Source organism: Acartia tonsa, chromosome 1 (genome assembly GCF_053477335.1).
Source record: "Acartia tonsa isolate MP-2025a chromosome 1, ASM5347733v1, whole genome shotgun sequence".
Classification (NCBI taxonomy): Eukaryota; Metazoa; Arthropoda; class Copepoda; order Calanoida; family Acartiidae; genus Acartia; species Acartia tonsa.
The window spans coordinates 56,771,480-56,784,306 of NC_137260.1; the positions used below are offsets into that span (position 1 = coordinate 56,771,480).

The window sequence follows — 12,827 nt, forward strand, 5'->3', positions numbered from 1 at the left end:
GGCTGCGGCTGCAGAGTCAACAGTGGAAAAAAAACTTTCCAAATTTTTCATTTAATTTTTACCTGTGGCAAATTTTTCAGCTTTTGTGCTCAGCATTATTTCATCCGATCCTCTAAAAACTGTAAATTAGATTTACTGATCTTTAAATCCCTCATGAACTGTATCAATAATTGTTGAGTACCCATCCTTTTCATTTTATGATCTGTGGAACGTCTGGACCTCAATCAGCTTTAAAGCTTTGTATTGGTTTTATGAAAATATGAGAGTAATGTTTGGTTTATAGAATTGACACTTTTTATCTATTCAATGGAAGAAAAACAAATACAAATTTAAGAAATAAATGTACAGGCACAACTAAATTGTAGAAAAGCGTGTGTTTACTTCAGTATGTGGACTCCGCCATCGTCTGTACCAATAGCCAAATGCATGTAGTCTTGATGGGGCTCTATACATCTTAGTGGACTGTGTGCAACCTTAATGATATAAAAATTAATATCTTTATCAGGCTACAATGTTACCAAAGGGCATTTTTTTCCATACACTTTTCCTTTGGGATACTATTACAGTTTAGAGATTAACTGGTTTATTATTAGCAAAAAAAAATGCCTTTGGTAAAACTCTTATATTTTGCAACGTTTTGAACCTTAATCATCAAGGTACAGAGTTGGGGAATCTAATCTTTCCAGAGCATGTAATGCATATTTAGAATATCACCACTATGAAATGGCAGATTGTAATAAGTGTTTAGAATAACTACAGCTTTTGAGACTTTGAAATCTTTATAGGGTTTTAAACAATAACGTCTATGTATACAACGTAAGGGAACCTAAACTTTAAAGAACACGGTTAACATTTGAAAATTACCAAGATTATACCTTTAGAGAAATAACTGGTTTATCACTGGTGTAGAGAATGTCCCATGCCTGTAAAACTCCATCATTTCGGCCAGTATAGTACACACTGCTTCGTCCTGTGGACCACCTTTTTTGTTTATTAAAATTTCGAGAACGGTTTTGAGTATTCTAATTATCATTTTGACTTATGACTTTATTATATATATGTTAATAATTTTCTGGGGTTTAAACCAAACTTGGATTTAAAATACTTTCTATTATATCTGGTTAATTATTTACCTTCCACAGTTTAAGCTTTCAGTTGATTGTCTTGTTTTAATAATTGATTCCTAAATAAATTTGATCATTTTTCCTTAATATTTTTGTAAATGTAATAAGGACTTAAAAATACAAAAGGAGTGCATCTTCACCCGCATAAACCTAAATTGTTTTTATTAACTTGCTATTTCAAAAAGCATTCATAGTTAACATATTATTGAGAGGCGGTATTTAATATCATAGCTAATGCTTACATAATATGAACCAAAATACTTGGTGATAACTTAATAAAAACACAATAATTTGACATACAGTTCAGGTTAACCTCACAGTTAAAAAAATGAAAATTGGAGGGGTCATTAAGTTATATTGGGTACAAGGTAGCACTGTTGGGTTAAATCACAGGAGGTATGAACCCCGCAGGAATCAGACAACCCTTATTTTTAACCCTTTTTCATTATTAGGGGTAAGGGGTTCAGGTTAATATGTGATTAAGAAAAAGCACAAAATAATCAATATGTACAAGCAGACCAACCTGGCCTTAAAGACTGAATAGTATTTACCTCTAAATGTTCACACCAGACATTTGCCTTCCATCCACCAACAGTCAATATCATCTAATGGGAGATACAGAAAGTGTCATGTGTGACGTCATATAAATACGATTAAAAAGGAAGGATGAGAGGAGAAGCATAGGGAAGGAAACCCCTAAAAAGGGATGGATTTAGACACATTTTTATTACGTCATACATGACACTTTGCGTATCTCACATATAATTATTGAATCATTAATTTCTACCATGTAGTATTTCAAATATAAAGAATTAAAACTATTCTATTGTTTTCATTTCAACTTTTTTTTGATTTTAACATTTGCATTGCTCAAAATCTGAATTGACTAGTGAATTGTTAATAAAAAGAATGAGTATCGTCAAAAACTAAGAATAATCTAATTGTAAACAATATAGGTTACTTACCTTAGGTATAAAAGGATTCCTTTCAATAGAATAAATAGAGTTTGAATGTGCTTTTAGTTTTGATACAATCATATCTCTGCTTTTTCCTTTCTTCATACATCCATACAGATTTCCCTAAAATAATAATATAATCAATGAAGACAGTAAAGTATTGCAGCAACAACAAACTTTTATTTTCATATGAAAAAGAACAGTAAACTTAAATCACTTAAACAGTAATTATTTTATGTAAATTCAATATGACTTTTAGACGTATAAACTTACTTTAGTTCTAAATGGCATTGTTTTTTTTTATGCAAGAAAAAGGCTAAAGATATGAAACTTTACAAAGTGTCTCAAAAAATCAGCCATGTGACGTTATAAAAATGAGGGTTGAGAGGAGAAGTGGGAAAGTGAGGGGGGGGGGTACTCAAAATTTCAAAATTGAAAAAAAATTATAAGAGGATAATACCGAAAGCATCTAAAAAAGAGATGGATAATCCCTCATTTTTATGACGTCACATGGCTGATTTTTTTGTCACTTTGTAAAGCTTCCAATCATGTTATTATAAAAAAATTATTTTCAGCTCACCTGGCTTGTCCCAATCATGAACCTCATAGGAATAGAAGGTTCAAACTCGAGAGCAGTGATGGTGTCAGCTGTTTTATTGGCATCTACAGCCAACTCCTGTGCACCCACTAACAGGTGCTGTATGGGAGCTTTTAGGCATCTCATGTCCCACCATTTTACATAACCATCTGAAGATCCTGTGAAATCAAAAACAATGTTACTAAAATCAAACATGATCTTACACTAGAAATCCTTTTTTTAGTTTTTCATCCTACAGCAATGACTTCTTGTGGTTACTATACTCATTGTTCATGGCAAATCTAAACACAAAACTGGAACAGCAAAAACAAGAATTTACCTGTCATAAATTCAGAGAATTGTTTGACAGGATTTGTCCAAATAAGTTTATAAACAGGCTCATAGTGACGGTCATCATAACCTAAAATTTTAAAATATCATCTACAATGCAACTTGAATATTTGCCTTAGAGGTTAAAATTTGCAATAGATGTCTTAACTACTCCTTCCCTGGTATACTTTGTGAACAGAAGCTTCAACATCTTCCCTGTTATCATAGATACCTATGTATTTAGATAAATTCCTCCTGGTAAAACAAATATCATACCTGTATGACAGAAGCCTCTACACTCTATCTCGTACCCAAGATACATGTAAGTTCAGATGAATTCCTCCAGGTACAATTTTATCATACCTGTATGTACAAAAGCCTCGACACACCCTCTCTGCTATCCCATATGTCCTGTTATGGTTCTTCTAGGTAAAATATATGTTATACCTGTATGTACTGAAGCCTCCACGCCCTTTCTGGTATCCCAAATGCCAATGTGTCCTGATTCAGTTCCACCAGCTATTATAACTCCCTTCAATAAAACTTATAAAATGAAAAAAAATCATAATTGAAATAACCAAATATCCAAATGCTGAATCAACAAATACCTGTATAGGATTGTAGGCAAGGTTTGTGATTGGGCTACAACTTTCCAAGTAACCAACATAATTTGTTGAGTCCTTAAAAGATAATATCTTATTTTTTAACAAAATATTGAAATATTCAAGTAATTTATCTTAGGTATTTTTGTCTTTACGTTCACATCTTATGTAAAATTCTACATTTTGAAAATTTCAAAAGCTAATACATAAATTTTAAAATAATTCTTAAAAGTCTGCAGTACCTCAATGTTATAGATGTAAGCTTGATTATTTTTGTATGGCTCATCAAAATAGAATTCCCAAGAGGAGTAGGAGACTGCAATTTCATCACTCTAAAATATTCAACAACAATAATACAATGTACTTCCAATTTGTCATCTGTAGTAGTCTGAAATAGAGGCTAATTCTTAAAAAAAGGAATAAATCGCCAATTTTGAAAGTGTTGTTAACTAAAGATGATAGGCAAAGTGATATTTGGAGAATAAAACTTAATTTTTGTTTCTTTTTATTCCTAGCCTCAGGAAAAGTTGATTATTCATAGTGGGTTCTTTTAATGAAACTAGAGGCTGCATAAAGTATATAAAAAATTGCCTAAAACCTTCCCTAAATCATTCAGAGTAGTAGTTATTGAAATTCTAAGCTTCAGACAAAAAAAACATACTACTTTATATCATTAGATAATTGATAGTTGAAAAAAATTACCTTTGATGTACTCCATGACATAGAGCTTACATTTCTCTTTTCTTCACTAGAATAAAAGACCATATATCATGACAAAAGCATTTAAAATGTGTAATGGGTTGGTCCCGTAATATATTCAATTTAAAGCTAGCTTTATAAGGCCATAACTTAAATATAAAAATATTAACAAAGTAAAAATAAACAATTTATGGTTCGATTCTCAAAATAAAGACCATAACCTAAAATTAAGATTTACATAATTGAGAGTTTCATCCTTAGAATCAAGACCATACCTCAAATCTCTGAGAACACTGACAGAATTGATAGTTGAACCTTAAAATTAAGGCCATACCTCAAATCTCTGAGAACACTGACAGAATTGATAGTTGGATCTTTAAAATTAATGCATACCTCAAATCTATGAGAACACTGACAGAATTGATAGTTGGATCTTTAAAATTAAGGCATACCTCAAATCTCTGAGAACACTAACGGAATTGATAGTTGGATCTTTAAAATGAACCCCATACATTTCTTCTTCATCCCATTCATATTCATCAAATATCTATATAACAAGTACATTATGAAAGAAAAACTTTTTATTGGAAACTATAATCATAGTAATTATTTAGCCAGACTATCATTAATTTGTACAGTTCGGTAGGTCGTTTAACAAAATCGGTAATGCAAACATGTCCTTTTACCTGCAAACATTGGTTTGTTAGGAGAGCATTTTCTATCCTAAAAAATATGAATATCCATTTAATAAAAAATTTTCTTGTAAGCTTGTACCAATATCTCGTTTAGAGTTGATCAAATTTGATTTTCATATTTTAGGATGTCTAATCTTAGTCCTTGTTAATGCTATTTTATATACATATTTTGTGAGAGGGTAAAGAAAACAAAAATAAATATACCTCTACCCTTTTTTGAGATGCCCCTAAATGTAATTTGAAAAAAACATTTTATTTTTGTGCTAACCTGTCTCCCAGCTTCTTCAAAGTCTTTTTAAACTTCTCATCTTTAACTATCTTTCGCCTATAAATAATTTAAGAATATATTTTCTCGTATTCATTTGAATCCGGTGGATAAGAACCGGTTCTCATGAATACGAAAAAACTATGTCTAGCATCGTATTATATCCAGTTTTCTACGAATATAGAAATGTACAATCATAAGATTAAAACTAGTTTTTTTAGCCGGTGCCTTCGGCACCACGGGGCTAAAAAAACTAGTTTTAATCTTATAATTGTACATTCTATATCCGCGGAAAGCCGTTTATAATACGATACGAGAAATAACTATTACATATTTTTTTCAGATTGCCTTGAATGAAATTTGGTAGGAGGTGTCGAAATTGTTAATTTTAAATTCCTGTGGTTTTTAACTGTTTCTATTTAGTTTAAAAATTGTGGCATAATTGGGTTACAAAATATTTGATTTTATCCTTCATTCTTATTTTTTTTATAATATATTAGCAGGCATAGCATACCTTACCGCCAAGAAATTACTAAATCAGTGCTTAAATTAATGTAATACTTCTATTAATAAGAGTTTAGATTGAAGAATGTCATTTTATAAAGAATAATCGGGTCATATGAAGGAAATGAAGTCATTCCCAACAAGCTAATAATCAGCAACCAAAATAAACCGAAATATAATTTATAATCAGAAAACCCCCTCCACATATTTTTCAGTTTTTGGTTACAGCTCATTTACGTCTCTATTTGCCACATATTTTTGCGTCTTAGATGCTGCTGCCGAGCCCTGTTTAAACGTACCTGAATCTCTCTATGGTAGGATAGTCGTCTAATTGGTATTCCTTGCCCCACCCTCCTTCGACATGATTCATTCCACTACAGAAAAACTCCTTTCTTTCTACAAAAAAAATCTTCTTAAGTAGCGCATCAATAATAGTCAAACTTTGTTAATTTATTTATTAGGTCTTCCTCAGTATAAAGTAATTGTTGATTTTAAACATTGAAAAAAAAATGTATATGTAATTTCGTTATATTTCAAACCATTTAAGAGACTGGAAAGCTTTATTTAGTGATATTTGTTTGGATGGATCGAATGGACATACAAAAAGTATCTGCTTCACTCCTCGAATAGTTTTCAAAGATATTTTGACTATTGTGAGATCTAATATGTTATTTTTTCACTGACAAAAAAATGTTCAAAAGTTAAAATGGTGTGCTGTCAATTCCGCAAAATGTTTACATTTTAAAAGATAATAGAATAAAAATCAAAAGTATAACAAAGAAAACTGTTACTGTTTCTTCCAGGGGTAATTTCTCTTGGGAGGATGTAGGTATCTTCCCTCAAAATTGTTATTAGCGAGATCCTTCGGTACAGACACACACAAAATCCTGTTACTTTTATATAAGAATTGGTGAATTTGATAAAATAAACAAGTTGTTTAGTATAAAATTAGGGAAATGTTGGGACACTGTAAAAGGCACCTGTATTGGTGAAGCTTATCTCAAAATCACCTTCCTTCTGAGTACCTACTTCCTGCAAAATATTATACAATTAATTAGTCAAATCAGCACGTCAGATCTTGTTATCTAATAAACTGTAGATTAGCAGATATCTAAATATATTCTAACATTGGATATAGATTATACGTGGATATTATGATACGGGAAAAAATTTCGTCATTAAGGTTACAAACATGGACATTATTTATTGGCCAGTTTCTTCATCCAGTAAGAGGGGAGGGGTGGGGATAGGGTAAAGGATTGCATTGGTGGTATCGTTATTTTACCAGCTACGAGTTTAACTTTTTAGAGTACATGATAATCTGGTGAAATATCCAAATAATAATAAATCCATTATTCTAATCGAAAGTTTATTGATAGAGCAGAAAATACTTTAAAAATCGTATGTAATCAATTGATAAATACCCCAAAATATAGTTATTTTTGTCTAAATGTGTAAATGAGTACTAAGCGAGTCCCCAAGGTTTGAGACTCCTAAAGTATTGAAAATTCGATCCATTGTCCAATCCCTAAATACCTGGTACTAGGCGGAAAACCTACAAAGTAAACAAAGTCTCCATCCTGTTACAATTATCATTATGGTAATTACAAACAAAGTTAGTTGTAGAGTAGCTTCGCTTCACTATACCTGAGTCTTGACGTAGACACAATCCCTTTCCTTCTTGGATTCTATGTCTACGTTAAGTTCAGTTTCTCGATCAGTAAAACTATAAAAAGGAGAGTCAAAAGTTACACAGTACCAATTTATACAAATATTTGCTTAGAATCTAGGAGATCTAGCTGTATTAAGTGTGTATAGATGAAAATATGATTTAACATTACCAAATCTTAAATTTATAAAAAAAAAATAATCTAAAACCATCCAGGAGCCTAAGTAAAGCTTCTCTTTAAAACTAATTACATTTGATTTGATTTTTTTCTGTTCAGATAATATTGCATCCAAATAAAAAAAAATATTTGTGCATATTGGTATTTTAGACAATAATGTAAAAGCTTTTTTTATGCTAGTATTAAAGAAAAAAGAACAGAGGGGACATTCTCTATATGTAACTCTCCCCTAAGTATAGACCTAAAGAGTGTAATACTGGGTTTTGTTTCTGAAGTATATTTTGAGGAAAAATTTACATATGCTTTGCACATTTAATGGTATCATCCTTGTTGTTAATTACTTACTTAATTTCTTTCATAAATTCATCAGGGTGTTTGGCCAGAAATATGGCGATATCATCAATCCGAATATAGTTGTAGTCATCCTCATCTAGAAAATATTATATGTTTTAGTAAATTTTTTGGGGGGAAAGAGTCCCACCCAGCTTACACCAATAACGAAATTAATTCGAGAAAAAAAATCACTAAACCTATACGTATTTTTCAGCTGTCGTTTGGGGGCAACACATCGTAAAATTGACGACCTTTCCATTTGCTTCCCAAATATTATTTTAGATTTATTTCGCTTGTTGGTTATACCTTATACCTAAGTCCCACCACTAACTCTAAGTAAAGAATAGCATTAGCCCCTACTACAGGGAAATGGAATGTAAAGGTATAAAAAGATCAAGAATGAAACTGAATGCGAAAATTTAAAAAAAATATATCATTAAATGATATCAAATAAGAGAACAGACAGTAGCCTTAATACAAAGATAGTCTTCATTTAATATGTAAATTTTAAAGTATCATTCTACAAAAATCAAATGTTTAGTTTAAATTAATGATCATGATACTTACAATCACTGCCATCGCTTGGATAAAAATCACTCATTTTTAATTAATCTAAAACTATCAAATATGAATTTGAAATATCAGATATGAAATTTCAAATATAAAACACAGCTACTATATAAATCTGATAGATTCGTCTGACGATCCAACATTTTGTTGTTGTTAAGAACACAGTTTTTTTAGTGTATTTTTACAAAATTATACAACCATATGCCATTCGCTAGCATACTTACAAAAATAATTCTATACATGACCTACGTTCAAAAGCTTTTAGTAAATTGTCTCATAACCACTTTGGAAGTTATTGCTCTATCACAGTCTACTGTTCTTTTTATATCTAGACTACAAAATCAGCGGTTGCTGTCCTAATTATGAACACAATTGTCCCTGTTTTCGATTAATTAGTAAATTTGAATATGAATATATATATGATAATAAATGATTGTATTGGTATGTGATATGGTTTGCTGACAACTAAACCAAAACCAATAACAAACTTTGTTTTACAAGAAATATTGATTTCAATAACTTTACTTACACATACAAACTTATTCAACAAGTGATAGGACAATGGGGAATTGATAAATTCTTGACATAACCTTTATTTATTTGGAGGAAGAATGTAATGTATAATAAATTTCCTTCAGAAATACACCCTTACACAATACATAAATAACAATGGATTTAATATCACTTGTATTTTACACCAGATCATTATGTTTTCTAATAAAATGAAACTTGTAGCTGGCTAAAAAATCGTCCCCATTTTCACCCCCTTTACCCAATCCCCTCCCCTTATACTGGATGAACGAACTGACCAATAAGTTATGTTAGCAACCTAAATACTGTCAACGTATATTCTATATCCATTCAAATAACCCCACTATAACTTTGTTGAATAAAATATTAACCGATATGTTCAAAATAGATTACAAGAAAACAATGTAAAAGTATTCTTGTACAAAAGTGTACATTTAAACCTGCAGATAAACTTTTTTTAAGCAATCTTAATTTCTGTCGTTTTCATTATGTTAACATAATATTAGGTTATGGGAAAAAATATCTTTAGTAGAACAGCTAATTCATAATAACAATTCATTTGAAGTCTCAAAACAGTGTAACCAAGAAGTTTCCATATACTTACTGAACCAAACATTTAGCTTAGCATAGCGCTTACAGAAATGAATATTATACTTTTATATTAACATTACACATTTTGTATATCAGAGGATTGTCTCTAGTGTAAATATGTATAGAGTTCTTAATTTAAAATATTTTCCTTGTACAAAAAATTTGCTAAATTGAATGGACGCCCATTATACAAATTACATTAAAAGTTTGACCATGGAATTGTAAATAATTATACCTGGTGTCACTCTAGTTGACACATCAAATTTTTATATTCAAACCAAAAGAAAGGGGGAAAATGTTTGAACATTAAAGTAAAAGAATAGAGGGGACAGGGGATAAATATATGTATGTTCACGGGGTGACCTGTGTCGACTCCAAAAACGTCGGAAATATAAACACAGCCAAGTCGCTTCTATAGAATAAAAAGCAATTTCCTATTAGATAAAAAGTCCCCACCACTGGAACCAGGTAGTTGTCTGGGTTATAAATCTAAACTTATACATTAATTGTTTAAACCAATACATTGATATTACATCTGATAAAAATAAGTTTTCCTCTAAAGTTTGGGTCAGTAATACAAGTAAGTGAAATTGATTTTATGTCAATAGTGACCTCTTTTTTTTATACCAGATAATCGACAATAATTCCATTATAACTTGGATCTTGACCAGATTTTCATGTTCTCTAATAAAGTGAAACACATAGCAGGCTAAAATAATGATTCCCCTTCCACCCATTTAATTAAACCATCCCCCCCCCCTCCTACTAGATGAGCGAACTGAGCAATTAGCGGTTAATTAACATGCTGCTCGTCATAATTAAGTATTAATAATTTAAATAAAGAAAAGAAACAATTTTTATAGATTTTAGTAAAATAAGATTTTAAAAATTTGTGCATAGTATCCTTTTTAAAATAAAATTAGAATAGTAGCCAAAAATATATTTGTAAAAATTAGGGTTAAAATCAAAAGAATATGCTTTCTTTTAAATAATGATATCTAATCTTTATCTTATATATTTTTTTAAAATTCTCTTCAAAAAAAAATACTTTTTTTCTTATGATTATATCTAAATCATTGGAATGAATATTACTGTCATCAATCAATTGAGAATGGTTAAAATATGGGGAATGAGATGCTATCTGTAAACCATTAAAAACAATTCTCTTGATACAATTTCACACCCATAAAATTAAATTATTCCCCCCCAAATTAAATTATCCCCCCAAGATCGGATTTTGATAGTCGAAACTTTTTTTGATATCCCATGTAATATCTCATTTTAGCATTTTATCTCGTATATCATCTGTAAACATGGTTTAGGGAAAAGGTTAGGGAAAACAAGGATGATAACATCTGTAAGTATAGAAAAAGAAAAAATTGATAAAAAAGGAATAGACGGGCTGACCAAGTTTGCACAGAAAAATCTTCAAACTAAATATATATGAAGCCTATTTTTAAAGTCGTTGAGTCTAAGATTTCGCCACTTAGAATACTAATATAACCTAATACCCAGGGACAATACAAACAAACAGACAAAGTGATTTATAGATTAGGTATTGTTTGCTTACAAAAATATTCACCTAAAGTTTCACCATGAAGTGATAATAGTCAAGACAATTGGACCCTTCTTAAATGGCAGACTGACATATTATGTATGCTTCTAAGCTGGGTCTATAGAGTAGCAGCAGGGTTATGAAGGAGAATTGATACAAGTTTCCGAGAGGAGGGGGGGGGGGGGGGTGGTAATATATGGAAAACTTAGCAACATACAGGAAATGGTTTATGGGAGCCAAATCATCAGTTTTTAAACATAGGTCTGTCTGTCTGTCTCTATGACATTAAAGACTTATAATTTGATTTTGTTTCTAAGGAAAGCTTTAGAACATATTTTCGACCGTCCATATGTGGTTAAAAAAATAATTATTTATCAATAGATTTCGAACATTATGTTTTTTTTCTTCCTCAAATTAATGATATTTATAAGAATTTAGATTCCTGAAATAACCAGCGATCTGCAGGGATAAGACAATGGCCGATAAATTGATATACATCCCCGATGATACATAAAATTATTCCTTCAGTAGATTACAAATAGTGGTTAAAAAGTCAGAAGACTCTAATTCATGAACCAACCAAATAAAATTTAATGAGAGTCCCCAAAATTGTTAATAACGACATTTTAAAGCTATTCTAATAAGCAGCCCAATGTCCCCTCCCTTCCTGAAAATTAAGACAATTTGTAAGATTCCAAATAGCGTAAACCTGGAATATTTATAAAAACTGTTCCACAAGGAAGGATGGATTTATCAACATTTTGTTTAGGGGGAGGGGGAGGGGGGGGGGGAATTTCTGCTTAAGAGTTTTCAATACAACAAAAATTGGGGAAAATGGGGTGTGCGGTCAAATGAACCAAAAAACTGCTTTTTAAATTCCATTGGTTAAAAAACGCCCAAAATTTGATATTTCACTGAAAATTATATGTAAATATAAATATTTCAAATATCTTTTTTAATCTTTCATAGAACATATCACTAATTTATTTTTAGTCAAGATTTTTTGGGGGGGTAAATTCTATTTTGCCTCTTAATGTCAGATAGTGTAAAACTATATTGAACATTTATTTAGGCCGTTTTTATTTTCATAAGATCTGCTTAAATAAATGCACACCCCCTTTTAAGAAAAATTTAAGAAGGGGGCGTGATCTTTAGGAAAATATTAGGATCATATACCTCCTGAATTAAATCATAAAGGCCTGGGGTCATTTAGTAAAACAAAATATTTTCATAAAATCTTTAACTTTTTACATTTACAAATTTGATTTTTGTGCACAATTATCGAATATTTTTTATACATAATATTAGACTGTTATCCACCCCTGTCCTAATTAGCAGTGTGTGCACGTGACCAGAGTAATACACGACACACGACCCAATGTAAACACGACGTCATAAGAAATAAATTATGACAGATTGAGTCATATTTAGACATACATTATGGGATAAACATATCTTGATGTTGACACATTATACGTAAACAGTTACAACTCATTGTAAGTAGCGCAACTACTCTAAGATTATGTTATATCCTTCAGTTTGTCACTGCGTCTTACCATCATCACAACAATGTTTTATTATTATTGGTAACGCAACTTCTCTATATTGGGAGCATGTATAAACTTACATCCTTTAAAGTTGATTATAT

General features: G+C 30.7%; 2 long non-coding RNA genes across 2 annotated transcripts; both read right to left on the reverse strand.

The window, feature by feature from the left end:
- Window positions 1–873: 873 nt before the first annotated feature.
- On the reverse strand, window positions 874–1,731 carry LOC145313432 (uncharacterized). Its single transcript, XR_013877338.1, has 3 exons — window positions 1,676–1,731; window positions 1,134–1,183; window positions 874–981 (listed from the first exon to the last, which is right to left on the reverse strand). It is a non-coding gene; the product is annotated as an uncharacterized LOC145313432 (long non-coding RNA).
- Window positions 1,732–2,700: 969 nt separating this feature from the next.
- Window positions 2,701–3,499, reverse strand: LOC145313490 (uncharacterized). The gene is made up of 3 exons (XR_013877362.1): window positions 3,435–3,499; window positions 2,998–3,078; window positions 2,701–2,836 (listed from the first exon to the last, which is right to left on the reverse strand). It is a non-coding gene; the product is annotated as an uncharacterized LOC145313490 (long non-coding RNA).
- Between the last annotated feature and the right edge of the window lie 9,328 nt (window positions 3,500–12,827).